At 41.2% G+C, this 18,033-nt stretch overlaps 1 long non-coding RNA gene across 2 annotated transcripts in view; it reads right to left on the reverse strand.

Annotated features, from left to right (window-relative positions):
• Window positions 1-2,178: 2,178 nt before the first annotated feature.
• Window positions 2,179-18,033, reverse strand: part of LOC142436341 (uncharacterized) — a 65,468-nt gene continuing 49,613 nt past the window's right edge. For both annotated transcript variants that reach the window (XR_012781892.1, XR_012781891.1), the window contains exons 3-6: window positions 16,231-16,376; window positions 11,069-11,180; window positions 7,235-7,361; window positions 2,179-3,268 (exon numbers count right to left, since the gene is read on the reverse strand). This is a non-coding gene — a long non-coding RNA (uncharacterized LOC142436341). The remainder of the gene's footprint in view (window positions 3,269-7,234; window positions 7,362-11,068; window positions 11,181-16,230; window positions 16,377-18,033) is intronic.

Here is an 18,033-nt window from a genome sequence, read left to right on the forward strand (position 1 = left end):
TGCTTAGGCCCCACAGGAGCCTGGATACAGACTGCAGTTAGAGCTGCTGTGCTGACCACTATGGTAGCTCCAGTGCCCGTGTTTGGAAATCTGCAGAGACAACTCCAGGTAACACTCCTGACCAACAATCTGAATGCTTATGACCAGAGAAAATGTTACTGTGTGCCCCACAGAAGTTGGAAGACTGTGTAAGCCCAGGAAACACCTCTCCTGTATGTGATGGGTTGCTGTCAGCAGGGGACTCAGAATACCCATCACCCACAGAGGGTACTAATCCATGGGAAGAAATATGACCTTCTTAAGACTTCTGTGGGTTCCTGTTTCCCCACAAATAACCTTGTTGGTAGGAAACACTTTTTTTCCAATATTAAACATGGACTATAACGCAGTATATTTTATCCTTTCCCAAATATTCTGAAATGTTATAGGGGAAAGGAGTTTTAGGGAGACATATACTTGTTTCCCTACGTGGTCAAAGGAATGAAAAGATTCAGGTAGGCCTAGTCTTGATTCCATTGCATGGTAAGCATAGAGATTGTCTTTAATTTCACCAGATCATCTGTGTACTTCTGATGGTAATAGATGTAAAGCTACATTAAACTTAAAATCTGCACAGATGTCCGCATGATTGGTAGAGTGAAGACCTCAAAGAGAGGGCTGTGTTCTCTCAAGGACTCCACCAGCATCACTTTTCTAGTGTGAGTCCCAGAGGCAGGGGCCCCATTCAGCCCTTTCCACCTTTACATACCATGCACCTCCCACACGCAAATGCCTGACAAGAACCCAAATAAAACCACAACATGCAAGGACTTAAATTCATAATCCTTCTCACCTGGAGAGCATTTTCTGGGTGTCACGAATCTTATCCACATGAACATGAAGCATGTGTGGGTTTTCCTCTTTCTGGCAACTCAGGGTGGTGAGTGGTTCAGGGAGTCAGACATGAAGTCTGGGAGTGAAGAATCGGGGCACATGACTCACTGGGTTTCTCTCTATCCCCAGCTGTATAGGCCCAGGTGCAGGTACAAGAGTCAGGCCCTGGACTAGTGAGGCCCTCACAGACCCTATCTCTCACTTGTGCGGTCTCTAGATTGTCTTTAACCAGCTATCATGTGACCTGGGTCCACCGGGCTCCAGGAAAGGATCTGGAGTGGATTGGGATAATATGGGAGAATGGGGGGCACAAACTATAATCTAGCTCTCCAGTACTGAGTCAGCATCACCAGGGATACATCCCAGAACCAGGTTAATTTAAAACTGAGCTCTGTGAATCCTGACGTCACGGCCATGTATTACTGTGCAAGTTACACAGTGATGGGAACTCAGTGTGAGCCCAGACACAAACTCAGTTTCAGCAGAGACAAGGGAATGAAGGCAGTGAGGCTTTCCTCTCAGAAGCTGTGGTTTCCCCACCTTGTCAGCACTTCTCCAGGGACTACCGTGTATAGTCTAGGGAACCTTCATGCATCTGAGGAAGAACATGCACTCTGTGGAAGTCTGGAAGGTCATCTGTCGCCAAGATGGTGGGCCATGTCAGTAGAGGGACAGCAACACAGAACACGGGTACCCATATGGTAAGTCACAACTGTCCGTTCACACACTTGGCCCAGGCCAAACTCCAGCACCTCTTCCTTTGTTTTGAAAGCTTTGTTACACTAACTCCAATGAAAGTTTTTCTTGTTGAAAATTTCTCATGATTAACGAGATCTGATGTCCACATATAAGATGTTCCACATTTAATTCATGCAAAGGGCTTTTTTCCTTTTGTCAAATCTCTGATGTGCTGTAAGGCATTGTGTCTGGCTGAAAGCTTTTCCACATTCATCACATATATGGGGTTTCTCTCCAGTATGAGTTCACTGATGAACAGTAAGAGAAGCCATCCAGATAAAGGCTTTTCCACATTCATGACATACATGGGGTTTCTCCCGAGTGTGAATTAGCTGATGAACAGTGAGAGAAATCTTCTGGATAAGGCCTTTGCCACATATATAGGGTTTTACTCCTGTGAATTTTTATATGAGTTTTGAGATTTCCTTTACGAATGAAGCTTTTGCCACATTCACTACATTTATGTGGTTTCTCTCCACTATGAGTTTGCTGATTAATAGTGAGAGCAGTCTTCTGGATAAAGCCTTTTCCACATTCACCACATACATGGGGGTTTTCTCCAGTATGAGTTCGCTGATGAACAGTAACTTTACTCTTTCTGATAAAAGCTTTTCCACATTGACTACACACATGGGGTTTCTCTCCAGTATGAGTTCGCTGATGAACAGTGAGAGCATGCTTCCGAATAAAGGCTTTTCCACATTCACCACATACATGGGGTTTCTCTCCAGTATGGGTTCACTGATGAATGGTGAGAACATTCTTCGTGAGAAAGGTTTTTCCACATTGACCACATACATAGGATTTCTCACCAGTATGAGTTCGCTGATAAACAGTAAATTTACTCTTCTGGCTAAAGCCTTTGCCATATTCACCACATACATGGGGTTTCTCTCCAGTATGAGTTCGCTGATGAACAGTGAGAAGAGTCTTCCTGATAAAGGCTTTTCCATATTCACCACATATGTGGGGTTTCTCTCCAGTATGAGTTTGCTGATGAGCAGTGAGATCACTCTTCCTAGTGAAGCCTTTCCCACATTCACTGCATACATAGGACATTCCTGCCACATGAGGTTCCTGATGTCCCTTGAGGTATGATACACTGTGAAAATTTTTCCCACATTGCAAGCATTTTCCTAGCTTTTGTCCTTCATGACTTTTTTGATAATGTTCATTGAGTTTGAACATTTTCTTGAATATTTGCCCACACTGACTGCATTCGTAGGTCTTATCTAGTATACCAATAATCTGGTGTTCATAGAACACAGAGTCTTCAATGAAGGTTGTTCCACATTTATCGCCTGTGTGTAGTTTCTCAATTTCATCAGACTCCTGATGCTGAATGCACTGTGACTTCATGAACCTGGGTGGTTCACACTCAGGGAATTTCATTTCAGTATTAAATTGCTCTTGTTCACTGTGGAGAAAAGTTTTCTCATCTTCTGTATTTTGTTGCTTCTGTTCTGATTTAATTCCAGAATGATTAAATCTGATTTTACATTTTTTTCATGTAATCCAAACATCTCATAAGTTTCCTTTGGAGGAAAATTATTTTTATGCTGAGAATATGTATTACATTTGTAGCACCATTCCATTCTGTCAATGCATCTTTCACACTGCAAGTGCTCAAGCAAATGATCATCATCTTTCTGGATTTCTATAAAAGAACACAACATTGACTCTTTTAAATATCTTGGTTTTCAATGGACCCCATAAAATACACATTGATATAAAGTAGATCTTTAGTGACAACCCTCTTTTATGACTATAAATAAAACACTATGCTTAATGTTTATTGCCCATTGGACGAAATACAATCATGTAAACAATTCAAATGGTAAAAATAGTTACTATAGAAATCAGGTTGGATATGAAAGTGATAAATGGACACAGGTTTGATATTTGCTTAAAGAGGTACATGAATACATACAACAAACATAACAGAAGGAAGACATGAGACCAATAGACCACAGGAGTGATATGACTTGCTAATTCCATTTGGTAGAGGTTAAATGTATTCATTTAATCAATCTTTACTGAAAGACAACTAAGTGCTAGATAAAGTTGGGAATGCGAAACATGGCGAATATTCTACTTGGGAGAAAACCATTTTTACAGGTATATATGAAAGGGATTATGGTACAGAAACACATTCCTTATGTTTGTGGAGCCTGTATTTTAGCTCACAGCACTCCTCTTACAGTGCTGTCCTGTGGTGGCGTGCAGGTTGCTGTGATGCCAGAAGCACTGCCACCCAGTGTTTCAAATACAAGCAGGACCACCCATGGTGCACAGGTCTTAGTGGATTCTCCAGAAATAGGGACTGGGAGGAAGATCTGGTGATCGACTTCTGGAACATGAACCCCTCAGGTTTAATGGCAATGAAATAACACTGAACAAGTACTAAATCCTCAAAGTACAGTCAACCATAATGATGTAGATGGAGGAAAAGCTTTGGGGACCTTCAGTGCTTGACATGGCATGACTGAAAATGAGAAAAAATAGCTGCTAATATCCTCTAGTAAATGGAAAATGGCATACATGCAATATTGTCATGAAAAATTGCAAGTTGTCAAAACAAAATGGAATGGTAAAAATTGATAGTGTATGCATTATTCAACTTTAATAGACTGGTACTGGCTATTTTTAATTAGATAATCAAGTGGTTTATAAGGCTGAGATCGACAAATTCAAGAAGATTGGCATCATATTCATTATCCAAAAGCACACTGCAATATCTTCCCTGATGTATAATTTTGTCAGTGGTAGGCTAATATTCATATGCCTGCAAGCAAGACCAGTTAGTACAAGTGTTATTCAGTTTTGTGCACCAATTAAAGCAAACATAGAAGCATTCACAAAGTTGGAGAAGAGTCCCAGTCACATACTCTTAGTTAAATATCATCGCCACACTATCCTTTCATTGTAGTGCCACCTTAATGATACCTCATACAAGCGCATGGCTAATTACTATCTGCCAGCAGCTTTAACGACAAGAGCAGACATGTTGTTGTTATTGTTCTCCCCGCTCAGGAGACAATTACTCCACTCCACCTACCCTCAGCACTGGTCTTAAGTTGCTCATCCAATTATTTCAGGGATCCCGAGGCTAAAGATCCTGCCTACCTTGTTAGGTAGCTAGGTGTCTGCCTGTGTTTGTGTGGGAGGCGGGGGAGCTGCATGCCCTGAGATTATATAAATTGGTGAAAGAATGCAAAGCCTTTTTATTTCTGCCCTTCAATTACACACCAGTCCTTTAGGACCCATCCAGTGGGCATTTAAGAGAGAAAGAGATAATTGATTCCTTAAGTGACAGCAACAAAGGGAACCTGATTGCTTTCAAAGCTAGGCATCTTTCAGCTGAGAAGCAAGAAGTCAGGCACCTGTAGCAGCTGTATACTAACATCTTCCTGGAGGGCAGTTGGGGGGAAATCTCTGTCTGGAGATTGCTCATTAGCAGTTCTAGCTTTGGGACTTGTGGGGGTTTTCTTCCAGCACTAGAACTGGTCTTCCAAGCCCTGTGGTCAGGAGTACAGATATAAGGCTGCTGCTCACACTTTCATCCAGGTTCTGTTTACCACCACAATAATGAAATTGAGGGGAGAAGGGATAAAGGAGAGCTGATATCAAGGAATTAAAGAAGAAAAAGTTTTCAAACTGTGGTAGCTATTGTACAGGACTGCTCCATGTAATTGAACTATGGGAAGTTATGATATCTATAAGAGCTCCCAATAAAATATTTTAAAATATATATTGAAATTTTCACATGAATTTTTCAGCCTGACATTGATCAACCAAACAATCATACACACTGATAAGTGTAAAATTTGGGGAAAGTAGCAGTAGTTGGAAAATGTGACCTTAGTAACAGAAATGACACACAGGTTCACTGATAACATTTTGAGACTAATGATGAATTCATAGCAAATTCCTTATTAAACACCAGAAATGGAAACTACACATATGGATTTTCCGGAATGGAACAAATGAAAATCAAATCAACCACATCTACAGAAAGAAATGGTGGAGAAGCTTATAAGTCAAAACACGCCCAGGGGTTAACTGTGGAACAGATCATAAATTGCTCAAATCCAAGTAGAAGCTAGCCAAAGTAGCTAGAGCACAGCTTAGAGACTATGTAAAGAATAAACATGAGGAATAAAAGTCTGACTGAAGACTAATGACAGAGACCAGATGAGATGTGGGATGACATGAAAGGCAACTTACACATGGAAACCAAAAGGCTACTCAAGAGACAGAAAAGAAAAGAGAGCAATATTGAATGTACTATGCATTGTTTGAATAACAGCAATAAAACCTATTGGAATATACTGCAAAAATGTTCTTTAGAAGCAGCAACAGTCATCTTTCGTGTATTGGACCTGTTAAGAAGGGGTGGGCCTAAGGAAGGGACACTACATAGTAAGAAATATATAGCAGACATTGCTTAATTTAAAAAAAACATGCCCTTTCCACTTACAAAAATTATTGGAGGAACAGACAACTTAAAAAAATCTTACAGGTAGAAAAAAATGTAAGGTACAGTGCTAAAGTATACTTTAAGCTGATAATTTTCTTGCTAGGAAGATGATTTTAGATACCCGGAAACAACAGAAGTCATAAATATATTTCACCAAAAGGAGTAAAATATGGGGAAATATGTCTGTTAAAGAATTCCAACAGAGAAGGCAAATTGACCATCTCTCTAAGAAAACAGAAAGAACTGACATCACCTGCATGAAGAAAACTTTAAAGGAACAGGACACCAAATGAGAATATGGACACCAAATCTTTAGAGAAACTCCAAGGGGGGAAGCTAAGGAAGCACAAAGGAGACCCGTTTATGGTGGGAGCTCAAGATGCAAGATGGTGCTGCATACTGCAAATGGATATCCATTCTTACTCAGTAGGGGAGGAATGTGCTGTATTCAGAGGACAGTTACTAATTCAGAGTTCTCTGTTTGGAGAGAAGTGTGCAAGACAGATTTTCATAGTAAAGTGGAAACATAAAAGAAGGGAAAATTTCAGAATGTTAAAGAAAATTATGGAAGCAAACACACTTAGTGTAAAACAAGAAAATGGAAATCTAATCTCATAAGAGCTACAGGTGTACTTCCCTCAACATCTTGGACAAGTGAACTCTCACATACAAAGTAGCACACACTTTTATGCATTTTCTGACACCTTTCATAGATATGAGGCCTTCTCCCTGTTCAATCAACTACCCCAGCCAATTCCCCTTAAGGTGTTTTGACCATGCATCTGAGAAAATTCCACTATAGTTTGCTTCTAATACCAAACACAGTTCTCTTGTTCCAATTGAGAGAAAGCTTCTGGGGTGACAATTAGATAACCTGTTTAAGGGAAATTACAGAATCTTGGACACACCAAAATTAACGTAAAGTGTGTAAAGACTGCAGTTTTGTATTTCTAGAAAAATAATGTTCAAAGGAACAAAGTAAATAGCATTCTTTCAGGGGTAGAAGACCTAACCCACTAACCTAGGATGAGAAAATGCAATGAGAATCTACCTCTTTGAGAATACCACAAACACCGCAAAGTTTTTAACATATAAGACAGGAAAAGCCAGTGACGAGGTCAATGACTTGAGAATTCTCCTCACCAATGGAAACCAGGTTGTGATAGTTCTCCAACATCACATCCTGATATAGGGTTTTCTGAGCAGAGTTCAGGAGCTACAATTCCTTCCGGGTGAACTTTACAGCCACATCGTTGAATGTCAGTGGTTCCTGTAGTAAGAGGGGTCTACTTAATGAAGTATTTTCCATTTGAAGATTTTAAAAAAATATATCTTACAGTAAAAAAAGGAAAACAATAATAAAAACTATTGTGGTAGTTCATTCCATAATGCGTCATTAACTGAGGACTTGGTACAAAAATATTTTACCTTATTTCTACATTCACGACCATCAGCCGAGAAAACTAGCCCTAATTTTAGAAAGATCTCCAGTGTTCTGAGAAATAAATGTTTTCAAATACATTCTCCAGGTCAAATACAGTGCCCCCACAATAGCTAGCTCCACATTAAGGAGCAGGCTTAAAGGAGCTCCCATAGTAGAGGAATCATTTCTGTACCTGGCTACTTCACTATGCCTGAAGGTTATCTGTATATCTGAGCAATCAGGTTCTAGAGCCAGCCCAACATAAATGTAGCAAACACCTGGGGAGGGCACAGGGCCAGTTTGAAGTCAACTAACACTAGGTCAAGATGGTAACTCAGCATCTTGCTTGTTTAGAATTTTACCCGCTTATGATATGACCCATTAACTATGTACATGCTAACTGCATGACACGAACGCCTTATGGAAAGACCTGTAAGCTCCATTATATATACCCACTGGAAAATATATTCACTCTCTCAGGCCTGACATGGGAAGAGAGCCCCTGTGTCCAGCTGTCTGCTCTCTGTCTTTTAATATTCTCACAATTGCAATGTCACTCCTGAGGATCACTTTTGGAGTGTTGGGGACCCCAGTGCCTGAAAATAATGCACCCACTCTTAACATTAGAATTTTGAGTTCCAGTGACATTATCTGAATGTTCTAGAAATAGCTCAGCTTTATAATCACACAAGGTAGATAAAGACCTATTTGTTATTAAATGGCATTAGGATTTCTACCAGCATCACCATTATTAGAGGCTCGGTACCTTCAGTGGCAATAAGTACTGGGAACAGTGCAGATGGGGGAGGTCAAACATACCTCAACTCTCCAACACTTTTTGTCAACTCTAAAACAAGTCAATCCTTCCACACCACTCTGTCTCACTTCTGGGTTTGATAATCTGTTGCTGTGGTCACACAACACTCAATAGATCAAAGTGGTCTATTAATGAACAAGGTACAACTCGGGATCAGGAACAAGAAGCTATAAGTCAGAACCAAGATCAGAATGTTCATAGACATTATCTCCCTTACTGAGTGCAGAACAACTTTCTAAGCTCTTAAAGGCCACCTTAGGACAAGCTCCTCTTGACAACCTTAGGACAAATTCTCCTCAGCCACCTTTGGAGTGAATTATCTTAACTTTAATTGCAAGGTCCTCTTGAACTTGCCATCTTTCACCACATGCTCTCCAAGGCGCCCCCAGCCTAATTCTGCTGGGTGGATCTCTGGAGCCTTCCTAATCTTGCCTAGGCAGGGAAGATGCTGGGTTGGCCCAAGAAGCCAACATATTAAGAGGGAGAGAGAGAACTGCCTGCAGGCATGGTTTGAGAGGAGACAGTGAGGCATTATCCTGTCATCTGAGCTGTTGATTTGGGTTTATTAGCCCCTGCAGCCACACAGTTCAGAATGAACCCATGGATTAGGGATTTGCAGCTTCCAAAAAATTAATGTGGCATTTCCTTGAATGGCAACTATGAGCTGCCTGTGTGACCTGACTTGAGAGCTTCCTCCACTCTATGAGCCATTAGCTTGCTGTCTGACCTTCCAATTTGGGTTCCTCAGCCCCTGCAACCTATTAGCTGACGAGATTCAACAACTTCTCTTTGTGAGGCAGTGGACTGTGGTCTGACCTGATGATCTGGTTCATCAGCGTTTATAAACAAATCAATGAGGAAAAACCTACAGACTGATTCCTGACCTTTATATAGATCTGGAACTCACCAGCTTCCACATCTTGAAGAGTGATTTATTTACTTGATGACTTTTGAGTTTTGTGAGATGTTGCTGAGCAAATCATGGACCATCTTGAACCTCTACCACATAGGGATGGGTCTACTGCTGCTCCTGCAAAATGAACTGTACTATTCATGGGTCAAGAGCTGCACTAATGGAGACAATGACCAGGGCAGAAGGGACAGAGTGACAGAGCCAATGGTGTCAGGTCCAGAAAGGGCTTTTCAGCCAAGAAAGTGGGACAGGCAGGCAAGATCAAGAAGAGGATATCCAAAAGTAGTTGAGAGGACCATATAAAGATGGAACTAAGAAATGAGCCTATCTTTAGAAGGAAAAATGTCTGATAGGGGACAGGGAAAACAGGCCTTCCCTGAAGAAGAGCAAATGTGCCTACATGGTTCTTTAATATGAAAGTCAATGTGTAGCCTACTAATTCTGATACCAAATTATACTCTGTTCCTGAGTAAAACTTGTACCTGTGACTCTGGACTGTAATTAGTCCATGGCCACAGCAAAAAAAAAAAAAAAAAAGAATAAGCTGAGTAGGAGAGGAGTGTGGCAAAGATACTGGTGTCAGACTGGAAAACCATTGGAGGGTACAGGTCTGTCTAAGCTCTGCCTCATATGAATCAGAGCTGATGTTGACAGTTAATTCTCTCTCCTGCATCTCTAGTTAGAGGAGGTGAGATGCTGTCTCATTTTTAAACCACTAATGCAACAAGACCCATTTTAGATGCATTGATGAGAATGCTGCTGTGTGGGAGAGTATTTAACATATCACCTTCAGAAATAAGCTTTAAAGAAAGTTACTCAAACAAAAATCCCATGGACTACTGAACTCTCCTAAAGAAGTGATTTTATTTCTCCTTAAAAACCATGTATAGCATATAATTTGAAAGATATGCTGGCCATAGAATAATAAATTATGAGCTGGAAGATAATGTTATCCAAAGAATCCTCAGTGCTATATTATATTCAATGTCAATAGTTTATTGTTAATCCTATGATCAATATATTCCTAATCTTCTCCAGCCAAATGTTGAAATCAGAGTAAAAGTTTAGCTCTAAGTTCTACTATTTCACATTTCTGCTTTTCCAATGAACTGAATCAGTATTATACAGGCTCCTACAATTCCAGTAGAAAATACAGAAAAGGATAAAACACATCAGAAGCACCTGAGCCTTGGCCATTTTCTTTGGTCCTTAGGACACTACAGGCAACTGGGATGCTCTGTCTTATCTGGATCAGCTCTAATGATGCTCACAAATTTCAATCTCTCGTGAGGAAATCCCAAAAGTAATAATACAAGGCACTCTTCCTCCTTCCTCTAAGCTGCTGGTGATGCACCATCGGCAGGCTGATGGGAGAATACAGTGTAACACATAACCAATAGGTCCAGGTGCTGTTACTGTTCTTTCCTTCTTCTAAACACCCAAAGTCCCCAATACTGTTAACGGTGCCCTTATTGAGTAATGGGAAACATGCTTATACCATGAGCAATAAAATCTAAAACTCATAATGTTCACACATGTGAATAAAAGATTATTTTATAACAAATAGAGATTGGGCAATCAAATATAAATATAAAAAAATAAACAAAGAGTTGGATCCCTACCCCACAGCATACAAACTACCAATTCCTTACTGTGTGACTCTCAAAGAGAATGACAAATCAATGAACCTTTAAGATGATTATGTTAATTAAAGCATCTGGAAACATTTTACATGGGATATATAAAGAGCTATTATAAACTAAAGATTATTTTATAGGAGAACTATAAATTGTAAAATAACTTTAGAAACACTTTTAAACTCACCATCAAGTAGAGTTAGACATATAAGCTGCAGATAGGACACAGGAGAACTGCTGTACAGAGCTTCCAAGATTCTAAAGCCATGACAGGATGCTAATGGGTGTGTACCTCTGACCTTGAGGATAGAAGTCCAACACTTAACGCATGTCAAAAACAAGGCTCCATAATAAACATTTATATGACATTTATTAGATTGAAATTTATATCTATACATATATAAATTACATATAAATGTAAATGAAGAAGTATATATCCCCCAATAATGAGTGCACTTTTGAATCCCAATATAGATAATGTTTTTAATATACCATTATTTGTAGTACCTAATGCAGTTAGATCAGTGGTTCTCCACCTATGGGTTGAGACCCTTTTGGGGGTTGAAGGACCCTTTCACAGGGGTTGCCTGATTCATAACAGTAGTAAACTTACTGTCATGAAGTAGCAACAAAAGTAGTTTTATGGTTGGAGCTTCACCACAACATGAGGAACTGCATTAAAGGGTCGCAGCATTAGGAAGGTTGAGAATCACTGAGTCAGACAGGTGGTCTATACAAGTACACAGTCTAGCTATGCCCCCTTAACTTCCTCCAAATTATTTACCTGGGTTTGTCGCCTGCCAATGTGAACGAGGAAAAGTTGTCCCTCATAGTGGTTACTGTCAGGCTGCTAATTGCAAGGTCAGCAATTGGAAACCACCAATTTCTCCTCGAAAGCATGAGTGACATGGCTTTTTACTCCGTTATAAAGTTACAGTCTTGGAAACCCACTGGGGCTGTCATATAAGACAATCGGGCAGCTTGGCCAACAATACATTGGTACCGTTGTGCCTTGTGGTTATGTAAATAAACTGTCTGAAACCTAACCTACAGATTAGTTACTTTGGAATTCATGTTACAACTAATTGAGTTATTTCAGAGACAGAAATTGGGATCTCACTACCAACAAAAAAGAAGAACCAGGGGGATTTCCGGCAAGATGGCGAAGGAGTAACAAACACCAGAGGAACTCCACAGAATTCAAGCTAGGAGAGTTACTTAGAGATAACTGAACACTGCTGGAATGCAGGAGGAGCATCATCATAAAGACAAGTAGGCACAGACCCATGGGGTTTTGAGGGGCTGGGGGCTTTTGGTTTACTTCAGTGGAGGCCGGCTGGGGCTTGACCTTTGCCCCGCCACTGTCTCTGCCAGAGCCAGGACCATTTGGAGCCTGTAGGGCTGCTTGGTCTCAACACAGCCACAGTTTGCCACCACCTGCCTTGGGGCAGGCACTAGACCTTTGCATCTCCTCTCTGTCACCCTATCAGTCTTGGAGGGCTGTGCAGCAGCCTTTTCTCAACACAGCCACAGCTTGCTGCTACCACCTCCGAACAAGGATTAAACCCTTGCAGCTCCTCTGGCCTGGATAAGGGCTCAGCTACATTGTTGCTTTCTATCCATCTCTTCACTATATTCCCCCTCCCCCGCCCCTCATGGGCACATTTGGCTTGCTTTTTAACTTTTTTTTCTCCTCTTTTCCTCTTTCTTGGTCTCTCACACTCTACTGCTAACCTCCAGACCACTCCCTTAACTTAGGGCATTTACACCTGAGCCACACGCAGCTAGGTGAGCTCCACCCTGTGTAGTTAGCAGGCTGGAAAAATCCCTGCTGGCCCCCAACAGGGGATACTCTGCTCAACTTCTGACTGGGGAAACTCCTTCCAGCCTTTGTGCCTGTGGGGCATAAGGCAGCTCGGCCAACACTCCTCAACAAAAGTTACTGCAGGAGCCTCTGCCCAACCTCTGCAACACCAAAGCAGGCAACCCTTCTGGGTCACTCCCCCGAGAGGGAAGCCACAGGAGGACAAAGTGGTAGGTTAATTCCATAGTGAAATAAGCTATAGGCAGTTCAAAGTCTCCCAGAGAGAGCCAGTGTTCTTCGACTCCCTGGAAAATGGCACCTGGCTCATCTAAAACAATGCAACACAAGCAGCCATCAGCCCCAAAAACCTCAACAAAAAAAGGAGAGGAACAAAAGGCAAAGCCAGAAGATGTCCTGAACATAATGCATGCATAGAGGAAGCAGACATTGAGCTGCCACAGAAAGAAATTTTCAGAATGTTACTTGGAGTCAGGGGATATGAGGGAAACAATACAGAAAAATGATGAAATGATAGAAAAGGTAAAAACCATAAATCAAAGAGAAATACAGGAGCTTAGGGAGGAGATAACAAAAACCAGTAGCACACTCATGGACCTCGACAAGCAACTGGAAGAATCAGAGGCCCGCATCAGTGACTTGGAGGACAGCCAAGCAGACTTCAACAAACGAGAACAAAAATCTAATAAGATCATCAGAGAAGCTGAAGAAAACTTAAGAACTAAGTCTGATGCTATGAAGCGGTACATCATTAGAATTATTGGCTTACTGGAGGAAGACACAACAAAGAAGTCATCTGCAACAGTAGTGAGAGAATTCTTGGAGGAAAGCTTCCCCAGCTTAGTGAATTAAAACAAGGCAACCATTCAGGAAGCTGAAAGAATCCCAGCAAGACTGGATCCCAAGAAGAAGTCATCAAGGCACATAATAGTTAAATTATCCAACTTTGAGGAAAAGGAGAAAATCATGAGAGCAGCTAGGGGAAAACAAGCAATCATATATAAAGGTTCCCAAATAAGAATATGATCAGACCTATCAGCAGAAACTATGAAGAAGAGAGAGTGGAGTAACATTTTCAAAAAATTGAAGGAAAACAATGCAAACCCAAGAATACGCTACCAAGCCAAATTATCAATCAAGATAGATGGAGAAGAGTCATTACATTGCACGCTCATCTCGATAATATGATCACTGAAGACAGATTTGTGCATAAGCAAATGTGGTGAAGAAAGTTGATGGTGCTCAGCTATCAAAAGATATAGCATCTGGGATCTTAATGGCTTGAAGGTAAAAAAGCGGCCATCTAGCTCAGAAGCAACAAAGCCCACATGGAAGAAGCATACCAGCCTGTGCAATCACAAGGTATCAAGGGATCAGGTATCAGGCATCATCAGAACAAAAAATCTTACCATAGTGAATGAGCGGGGGAGTGTGGAGTGGAGACCCAAAGCCCATTTGTAGGCCACTGGACATTCCCTTACAGAAGGGTCTTGGGGAGGCGATGAAACAGTCAGGGTGTGATGTAGCAACGATGAAAAATACAACTTTGATCAAGTTTCTGGGTGCTTCCTCCCCCCCTCCAACTGTCATGGTCTGAATCCTGATTTGCAGGTCTGACTAGACCAGGGGATGTACACTGGTGCAGATGGGAACTGAAAATGCAGGGAAGCCATGGCAGATAATCCCCTCAGGACTGGTGGTGTGAGTGGTGATATTTGAAGGGCACAGTGAGGTTGGGTTGGAAAAGTGGAACCTATTTCAAGAATCTACATGTGACCTCCTCCCTGGGGGACATACAACAGAAAAATGGGACACAGAAATATATGACAAAATAACAATTTATAAATTATCAAGGGTTCATGAGGGAGGAGGGAGTGAGGAGGGAGAAGAAAAATTGAGGACCTGAAGCCAGGGGCTTGGGTGGAGAGCAAATGTTTTGAGAATGATGAGGGCAACGAATGTAAAAATGTGCTTTACACAATTGATATATGTATGGATTGTATTAGGAGTTGTATGAGTCCCTAATAAAATGACTTAAAAAAAAAAAAGAACCAGGAGTAGGGGCCTTTAGATCCCAGATTCTTTCACAGAAATTCTTCAATCCAGCAGACAGGCAGCTGTGACACAAGAGTGGACATGAAGGGAAGAAGCAGCAACAGAGACATGGTGGCAGCAGAACCAAGAGCCTGAGACAGAGCAGTGGCATTCCCAGACCACAGAACAAGAGAGCTAAGTGCCTTTGGGCAGGAGGTTAGAGGTGAAATAGGGGTACATTTGAGTTCTTATCTGGGGAACTAGATTTGCCAACCCACATAGAGCTAAGTGTGTCTGGTACAAGGCTAAGGTGCAGAGAGAGAATTTATCCGCAGAACTAAGAGAACTTTGTAATTTTTGTACATTTAGGACAGAAGCCAGGGGGTTGTAGGGCCTGACCTCACCTGCAGGTACGGCTGTCAAGATGCTGTCCCAGAGAACTGTACCTTGAGGCACTGATGATGCTAAATTGTGTGTTAGGGTGGAAAAGTGACTTCTTTGTCAAACATAATTTGAGGAGAGCATTTATTGAACTTTAAGAGACAACAAAAGATACGCACACACATCATATGGATAAGGGAGGCCATTAGCAGTTCAAATGCAACTGAGGATTCAGAGTCGGGACCCTAGATAAATAGGACACAGAACAAAAGGCCATGTCACAGATCATGATTGGTGGCAAAGCAATACATCAGATACAGGTGGGACTGCAGCAGCAGGAATGGGACCATAATTGGGACATGCACATTATTAGATAGAAAGACTTAAAAGATTGGTCCAGGGCCTTCAAACTGAGGCAATCAAGGCCAGACTCATAACAATGGCCCCTGTGCTGTCCTCGCTTAGGTGAGCTCCATCAAGGATACATCTAGGCAGGCCCTTGGAGGGGGATGGATGGAGAGGAGTGCAGGCAATCTATTTTGTAAGGCATTTTCCGCAAGGGTAAGATGATCTACATTCTTGGCTAATTATCAAAAGGAATTCAATGGAGGCTTAATCAAACTGGGGAGGCAGCAAATGGACAGAGTTGTCACTGTCATCAGCAATGCAAACCTTAAACCCAACTCAGTGCCACAGAGTGGATTCTGGTTACAGTGACCCTTTAAAGGGAGGTGGAATGGCCCCTTGTGGATTTCGGAGACTATAACTCTTACCAAGATTGGAAACCTTGTTTTTCTCCTCAGGGGTGACTTGTAATTCTGAACTGCTGACCTTGCAGTTAGCAGTCCAATCTGTAACCACTATGCCACCCGCCTTTTGCAAATTGGAGTGCTCACAATTTAAGTTCTAATACAATTATACATGGTTACATTATCAGCAAATTCTATCATTCCGGGAGATGCGCAAATTGCTCGGACCCCGACCAATGGGGCAGCCTGGGTTCTTGTACACTGGTGTTTCCTGGGTTCAGACCCCAGAAAGCTCAGATCCCTCCTGCTTCCCCTCAAACTCCTCTGCCCAGTGCTGACCCCAGGAACCCCAGGGATGCTCACCCTGCTTGGAGTCAGGTGAATGGATTTGGTTCACGACCCAGTCAGAAGTTGAAGTCCTTCCTTGTCATGCTTCAATGTGCAAGACACTAGTACCAGATTTCTAGCTCCCTAGACTGGACTGTATTTCTCTGTGGCAAATCTTTGTTCTGAAACAGAAGAGGAGGCAATGTTGAAAAAGGCATATCACTTTCTTGGCCTGTACTTCTTGCGCTAAATAGTGACCACCCCCACCACCTGGGATCAAAATCCTGCTCAAAGCTGAGGGTTTGCATCAAACAAGGGTCCACTCTATCTTTGCAGAGCAATTTTACTAATTTCCCAAATATCATGATCAACTTTGGATCCACAAAGTGGAAGTACTTAAGGCCTCAAATTTCTCAAGCTCCATTGAAGGTAAATATCTTCTTTTCACCAGCAATCTAACTGAAGAACGGAATATTTTATGAAGAATGTTCTTTAAAAGCCCATAACGGAACCTCAGACCAAAACCCTTGACATATCTGGTGAAAGTGATCAAGCTGAATCACGCTCATATCTGCCACTCCAACTCAGGCTGAGCTTCTCATTAAGTAAAACCTACTCCAATCCCCTTGCATCCTGGGTATTCTTTACAATATCTATTGTGTGAAGAAATCGCTATGGTTGGGTAGCCCATTTATGCACAATAGTGTAGTAACTAGAGAAAGTTTTTGTACAGGTGGACAACAAGAGACAGAGCGACACCCATAGCACATCCTAGAGGTACCTTGGCCAAGATAGAGATATTCTAAACAAGAAAACAAGCCAGGGGAATCCTTATTTGCTACTCTCTTAAGCTCTTGTGTTTACAGATGTCCGATTTTAAAGCCTTTGGGAAAGACTGCAGCTTACAGTCATGGAATGGCAAGGGGTCATGGTAAGAGCCAAGGTGAGGGAAGATGCTTAAAAATGCAAGATGTATCCAGAAAAGAGATGACTGATCAAACCATTTTGTCATCTTGACCTAAATTCTGGATTCCAAGCTTTCTAGGTAATGCTGACTGATGGCAAACAACACACACTGTAGTAGTGGGCTTATTGGCTTGGGTTCAAGGATGTCCCATCCATAGTCTCAGGTGTGAGTGACGATTTGTCCCGTCAAGAGGGGTGTAAATCATTTATCACTCTAGAGGATCCAGCCAGAGCAAGTGATCTATGAGAGTCGAGTGGGTTTCAGGATGTTCAGAAAGTTTACAATCAACTGAATCACAATTCAATTCCATGAGAAACTTCAAGGCTAACTGTAAGACAGATTAAAGTTGAAGATTCTGGCAGCTAGACAGGAGAGTATTCACGCAATATGAATAGACGCTTTATTCTTTTTGTCTAAGTTCACGTTATTGGGTGAAACATAACAATAATTGTCAGAGTAACCTTATTAATATTTTCTATGAGACCAGTAATAACCTGTAAACAAGGTCAGATAATGATACTTCAAGAAAACTGTAGAGCAATATTGATAATGGATCTACATGAAAAAGTTCTTGAAAACATTGGGAATAGAGTCAGAAAACACATGAAAATAATTACACATGATAATTAAGTAGAATCTATCCTAGAGTTGATTTAATATAAGAAAATGAGCACTGTAATATATACCAATTAATGTAAAAAAGAATTAATAATCTAAATAGACACAAAACTTACTAACCAAAGTCAAAGACTTTTCATGCTAAGGAAAAATAACTCTACAAATCTAACATAAAACAAATATAGTTCAAAATGTTAATATGCTAATATACATTCCTAAAAAGAAAAAGTCATACTTGAAAAAACATCACCCCA

This window comes from Tenrec ecaudatus, unplaced genomic scaffold (genome assembly GCF_050624435.1).
Source record: "Tenrec ecaudatus isolate mTenEca1 unplaced genomic scaffold, mTenEca1.hap1 Scaffold_223, whole genome shotgun sequence".
NCBI lineage: Eukaryota > Metazoa > Chordata > Mammalia > Afrosoricida > Tenrecidae > Tenrec > Tenrec ecaudatus.